The following is a 7,519-nucleotide window of genomic DNA, read 5'->3' as shown; positions in this document are numbered from 1 at the left end:
CAATCTATGTATCACTTTGGTAAACAAAGGCAATGCTACTATATTGTTTTTCAAATCAGGAATATGAGATGTGTTTTCATTCATTTAGATCTTTAATTTCTTTCCACAATTTTAGTTATTTTCACAGTTTACATTTTGTATTTCTTTTGTTGAACTTATTCGTATTATTTTATTTTTTTCTGATGGTATTTTATGTAAAATTTTATTTTTAATATCATACAGAATAGTTATTTCATTTATGTGGAAATACAAGTAATTTGTATAATTGATCTACTGTCCTGAAAATTTTGCTGTTTTTTTTGAGCAAATCTTTTTATAGTGGATCCATTAAGATGTTCTCTATATAAGATTACGCCATATATTAATAAAGATAGTTTTATTATCTTCCCTTCCGATATGGATTTGATTTATTTTATGTTTTTGCCTAATGGCCTTGCCAAAAACTCCAAATCAACTTTGAATAAAAGTGAAGAGAGTTGACTTCTTTCTCCTGCTCTTTACCTTAGAAAAAAAAAATCATTTAGGCTTTTTCTATTACGTGTGCTATTAACCTTTGTTTGGTAGATACTCTTTGTATTAGTCTGCTTTGACACTGCTATAAAGAACTAATTGAGACTATATAATTTATGAAGGAAAAAGGTTTAATTGACTCACAGTAGTGCAGGCTTAACAGGAAGCATGACTGGGAGGCTGCAGGAAACTTACAATCATGACGGAAGGCAAAGGAGAAACTAGAACCATCTTCTCATGGTGTCAGGAGAGTGGGAGTGAAAGGGTAACAGCCACACAGTTTTAAACCATTATATCTCATGAGAGCTTATTCACTATCATGGGATCAGCAAGGGAGAAATCAGCTCCCATGATCCAGTCACCTCCCACCAGGCCCCTCCTTCAATTTGACATGCATTTTGGGTGGGAACAAAAATCCAAACCATAATATTCTGCCCCTGTCCCCTCCCAAATCTCATGTTCTTCCCTTATTGCAAAATACCATTATCCCTTCTAAATAATCCCCAATCTTAACTCATTTCAGCATTAAGTCAAAAGTCAACAGTCCAAAGTCTCATCTAAGACAAAGTAAGGCCCTTCCACTTATGAGCATGCAAAATTAGAAACAAGTTAGTTGATTTCAAGATGTCATTAAAGTGCATCCATTGCATCAATGCTCCTGTTCCGAAAGGGAAAAATTTGCCAAAACAAAGAAGCTACAGGCCCCATGCAGGTGTGAAACCCTGCAGGGCAGTCATTAAATTTTAAACCTCAAAATAATCTCCTTTAACTTCGTGTCTCACTTCCAGGCCACACTAATACAGCAAGTGGAATTTCTTTTTGGTTTATATCCATTGCTGGTGAGCTAGTGTGATTTTTGGGGGTGGGAAAGGACTTTGTTTTGTCATATTACCAGAATTGTTTATCTGGCTTCTTCTCTTTTGGGTAGACTATGTCAGATGGAAGATCTGGGGCTCAGGGCTGCTGTTCAGATTCTTTTGTCCCATAGAGTGTTCCCTTAATGTAGTAGCTGCTGTGGGGATGGGTGTGTGGTTCCCAGGTAAATAGAGTTATAATCTCGCAAGGATTATGGCTGCCTCTGCTGTGTCATGCAGGTTGTCAGGAGAAAGCTGGCAGTTACAGGCCTTACCCAGCACCCATGCAACCCAATAGACCGGTCTCACTTCCACCATGCGCTTACCCACAGCACCAAGTTTATTTCCAGTCAATGGGCGAGCAGGGCTGAGAACTTGCTCCAGGCTACCAGCCTCCCAGCTGAGAAAGCAAGCAGGGCTTTCACACCTCCCCACCTGTTGAGTCTACACACCAATTCACACACTCTCTGGAGTTCTGACCAGGAAACTTTGCATTCTGTTGGAACTGATGCAAAGTTCAGCTGGAGGTTTCCTTCTCCCTGTGGTCTTTTCCCAGTTCCTCTGGCAGCCCTCCCCAAGGACCCTTGTGAAACAAGACAGAAATGGCTTCCCCAGAAACTCAGAGAGTCCACAAAGACAGAAATGACTTCCTGGAAACCCAGATAATCCACAGGCTTTTCCCGCTGCTTCCTGTACGCGTGTTTCACTCAGCATTCTAATGACTCAGCTCAGGCTGAGTTCAGACCACTCAACTCCTGTGGTCTGAAACTTATGTTTCCCAGTAAGGATGTGTGTTCAAAGGCAGATGATCTCCCTTTCCCATTTTCACAGTTTGAGCACTCACTGTATTTGGCTGTCTCCTGGTCCTGCTGGATGAATCCCTTTTCTACCTCTTGTCATACATTTGTTGACTATAGGTACTGCCTCAGCATCCATTTTTATGCTTAACTTGAGTTTTTTAAGACCTAGTCATAGCCTGTCACTTTTGGATCTTGTGAAAACTTCGCTTCCTCATGTAGTTGTTTTGACAGAGTCCACTTGTTCTCATCCCACTGACCCAGAAATGCAACATACCACAGAGCTGATTACCATGAGATAACCTAATGATCAATACCAGAATCAAATAATAATTCTCCCTCTTCATGTGTGTTTTCTTAAGATAGCCACTCCAAAAATCCTGCAGTCAAGGCTAGGTAATAATGCCCATAGACCTTAAGAAAAGCACCCCCACATCCCCTTGCACAGGGATTCTCTCTACCACTTCCAGGCAGCTGGTTGAGCTCTCTGCCACTTCTGAACTTTCTGTCAGTTTCTGTCATTATCTTTAATATCTCTAGGAACTGTGAGTAATACATTTCTTCTATTTTATGCATTTTGGTTTTCTTTTTCATTTCATTGTGTTTTATCTAACACACACATCTGAATCTCACTTCCTCACCTTCATCAGAGCTTTCCAGGGTCTTGATTTACTGCAATTCTCATAAGACAGACTTCAATGCAAAATTGGACAGAAATTATAACAATATAAATCACAACACTGCTGAATATATTTAATAACAGAGCAATTAGGAAATTAAAACTAATTCTAATACATCACAGAATTTCATTTATGAACAAATAGGAGATGAAAAAATAAGGTAAAATAAAACACTTTGTTGCAGTTACATACTTATTTGCCTTTTAAAAAAATATTATCTACTAGGCTATAGAATGATGCCAACAGATAATGCCAGTTTGCAGGAGATGGAGGATGGGAGAATGCAAGATGACTGTCTAATGGGTATAAAGCTGCCTTTTGAAGTGAAAAAAATACTTGGGATCTAGACAGTGGTGGTAGTGGCAAAATATTGCAAATGTATTAAATGCCAATGGATTGTACACATTAAATGGTTAAAGTGTTTAATTTGTGGCATACAAATTTTTAATCAATTATTTAAAAAAAAAAACTCAAGTGGTTGGCCAGATTTGACCAAAAGCCCATCGTTTGTTAGCCCTTGCTTTATGCTATAAATTTAACCCCCATTGAAATAGTAAATAATAAATTATGTCATTTTTATTATTACATTACAAACATATCATGTTTTGATCTATACCATGCATTTTTTTTTTTTTTGAGACAGGAGTGCTGCTCTGTTGCCAGGCTGGAGTGCAGTGCAGTGGCGTAATATTAGCTCACTTCAACCTCTTCCTCCCTGGGTCAAGGATTCTCCTGCCTCAGCCTCCCAAGTAGCTGGGACTACAGACACACTCCACCATGCCTAGCTAGTTTTTGGTTTTTAGTAGAGATGGGGTTTCACCATGTTGGCCAGGATGGTCTTGATCTCTTGACCTCGTGATCCACCTACCTTGGCCTCCCAAAGGGCTGGGATTACAGGTGTGAGCCACTGTGCCCGGCCTGTACTGTGCAATTTTATGAACAGTAAAATAGTTGTGGAAATTTTTTGATTTGTTTAATTGTAAGAGTGCATATTTTATTTTGATGTATAGAAAATATTTCTAGTGTTTTGCAATATTAGTGAATTACTTCTTTCAGCAACCCCATGACATAGATAATACTGTGACCACCAATGCCAATTCATTGGTGAAAAAGCCGAGACAAATAAGGTTTAAATACCTTGTTCAACCCATATCATTATGTAGTGGTTTCTCAGAGATTTGAATCAAGGTGACCTGAATTCAGAGTGCCAGCTCTTAACCACCATGTTATGCTGACTCTTCTATTTGGGTTTTTATAGCAATAATTTATTGGCATTATTTCTATTTATTTGAGCATCAGTAACTTTAACATCTTTTATATGTTATTTGCCATTTTACTTTGAATTACCTATTCATACTTCATCAACTTTTATATTAGTTTGTCTTTTTGGTGTTGTTTTGTAGTTGTCACTAAACAATGGATACCAATCTGTTGTCACATGTGTTGTAAGATAGGTTTAATGTAAATAAACAGGTTTATAAGCATGATAAAACAACATTATTAACCTTTGGCACTATGTTAACTCTGTGTTTCTTTATATATGTATCAGTTCCTGGATGATTTGTATGAAATATTCTGTTATAAACTCTTCCTATAATTTCTCTGGCATCAATGTTATACTGGTGTGTGTGTTGTGTGTGTGTGTGTGTGTGTGTGTGTGTGATTTATATATACATATATAAATATATATACGTATGTAGTGATATATATATATGTAATATTTATATTTAAATCATTCCTTAGGCTGGAGAATACTTGTGTGATAATTAGTAAATTAGTAAGACTTCTTACCAACAAAGACAACTAGGTTTCTGTCCACCTGGACCTCTTTATCATAAAGTGCTTCCCTGATGTGTACATTAAAGAAGGTTATGGCTTGATTTAGCTATTTTCCACATAATTATAAACTCATTGTATACTTGTACACTTTTTGTCATGCTAAAGGATTTCATGTTTCTATTTTATATTTAGAGAAGAAATGGATCAAAAGCCCATTGGAAAAGAGAAAAATTAGATATGATTATTTGAAGTATAGTATGTGGAATAATTATTATTATTTCAAACTGTCTTCAATAAACACGTTGAATTTCACCACATATCTATTAGGTAACTAATAGTGATGCAGTGTCTTGTTTTAAAATAAATGGACATGTATATATACATGTATGTTTAGTAAGATTAACAATACACTTAATCCCTTTATGATGAAATTCCTATATTATCACAACCAAAAATTAAGAACTTACAGTTGTCATTAAAGGTCAAAAATGAGAATAGAACCATATGAAATTAATTTTTTTTATTTCTGCGAATAAAGATGATGGTATTTTAATGGAAAATGCATTGAATTTATAGATTGCATTTGGCAGTATGTCATTTTCACAATATTTATTCAAGCCATCAACAAACACAGGATGTGTTTACATTTGTTTGCATCATCTAAGTTTTATTTCAGAAGAGTTTTGTGGTCTTCCTTGTGGAGAGCTTTCACCTTCTTGGTTAGGTATATTTCTAAGTATTTTATTTATTATTATTATTATTGCAGATGTTGTAATAGGGGTTGAGGTTTTGATTTGATTCTCAGTTTTGATGTCCACATAGCCAAAGCAAGGCTAAGAAAAAAACATCTGGAGGTGTCACATTACCCGACTTCAAACTATACTACAAGGCTGTAGTTAACAAAACAGCAGGGTACTGGTATACAAACAGGCATGTAGACCAATGAAACAGAATAGAGAATTCAGAAATAAAACTAAATACTTATTGCCAACTAGTCTTTGACAAAGCAAACAAAAACATAAAGTGGGGAAAGGACAACCTATTCAACAAATAGTGCTGGGATAATTGGCAAGACACATGTAGAAGAAAGAAACTGGATAGTCATCTCTCACCTTATACAAGGATCAACTCAAGATGAAACAAATAATTAAATCTAAGACCCGGAAGTATAAAAATTGTAGAAGATAACATCATAAAAACTCTTCTAGACATTGGCTTAAGCAAAGACTTCACGACCAAGAACCCAAAAGCAAAGGCAACAAAAGCAAAGATAAATAGATGGAACTTAATTATACTAAAAAGCTTCTGAACAGCAAAAGAGATAATCAGCAAAGTAAACAGACAACTCACAGAGTTAGAGAAAATCTTCAAAAACTACACATCCCACAAAAGACTAATATCCACAATCTACAAGGACTTAAACAAATCAGCAAGAGAAAAACTAATAATCCCTCAAAATGTGGCCTAAGGACATGAATAGACAATTTTCAAAAGAAGATATACAAATGGCAAATGGCTATAGTTTAAAAATCCAAAAATAATAGAAGTTGGCATGGTAGTAATAAGGGAACACATTTACACTGCTGGTGGGAATGCAAACTAGTACAACCACTATGGCAAACAATAACTAAAAGTAGAACTGCCATTTGATCCAGCAATTATGTTGTTGGACGTCTATCCAGAGGAAAATAAGTCATTATATGAAAAAGACCCATACACATACATGTTTATAGCAGCACAATTCACAATTGCAAAACTGTGGAACCAGCCTAGATTCCCATCAACCAATGGGTGGATAAAGAAAATGTGATATATATATATATATATATATGTGTGTGTGTGTGTGTGTGTGTTTGTATACACATACATACACATATATATGTATATATATATGTGTATATATGTGTGTGTGTATATATATATTATATATATATCACATTTACTTTATCCACCCATTGGGGGAATATATATATAAATACTACTCAGCCTCAAAAGGGACAAAATAAACCTGGATGGAGTTGGAGACCATTATTCTAAGTGAAGTAATTCAGGAATATAAAACCAAACAATGTATGTTCTCACTTATAAGTGGGACCTAAGCTATTAGGACACAAAGGCATAAGAATGATATAATGGACTCTCGGAAATCAGAGGGAAGGGCAGGAGGGAGGTGAGGAATAAAACACTACACATTGGATATAGTGAGTAATTGATGCACCAAAATCTGCAAAATCACCACTAAAGAGCTTATCCATGTAACCAAAAACTAACTGTCGCCGAAAAACTATTGAAATAACTAAAAAAAGAAAGAATAAGAAAAGGAGGAATATTTTTAAATGACCAGAAAAATAGAATAGGCTCAAAAAACCAAACATATTGTAAAATTAGTTCATTTTGTAGTAGAAACCAGGTAGGAGTTGCTTTATTTCTAATTCCACATACTTCCCACTGGGAAATGACTGAAGCTCTAAAATGGTAAGCAATTTTATCATATCTTTTAGGAAAAAAAGTGACACTGAAGCTGGAGGCACAATAAAAGCCAAGCAGCGCTACTTATCTCAAAATATCAAGAGGAAGAGAGAGACTTTTTATACAATTTGATTATTTAATAGTTTCCTCAGAGACAATTAAAACAACACAATCCTGCATGAAATGAATCCAAAGTATGCTGAGTATATGCAAAACAGTATTGATACCATCAGTGGACTTCTTAATGTTCTTGTGTCCATGTACAATGTGTAACCTGTAGTTAAGCTCAGTAAATTTTTTTCATGTAAACTGTGAATTAGAACAATAAATTTCAATATGAGCTCAATTTCAATATAAGTTCATATGGCTTTATATAATTTTTGTTTTCCCTAATGTTTTCCTCCTTGACATGAAATATTTCTAATGGTTT

At 35.3% G+C, this 7,519-nt stretch overlaps 1 pseudogene; it reads left to right on the top strand.

The window, feature by feature from the left end:
• LOC100598119 overlaps positions 1-7,519 on the top strand; it is a 406,136-nt pseudogene that overhangs the window by 190,789 nt on the left and 207,828 nt on the right.

This window comes from Nomascus leucogenys, chromosome 9 (genome assembly GCF_006542625.1).
Source record: "Nomascus leucogenys isolate Asia chromosome 9, Asia_NLE_v1, whole genome shotgun sequence".
Lineage (NCBI taxonomy): Eukaryota > Metazoa > Chordata > Mammalia > Primates > Hylobatidae > Nomascus > Nomascus leucogenys.
Note: the sequence above shows the minus strand (reverse complement) of the source record. Positions and strands in the feature narration are given on the sequence as shown.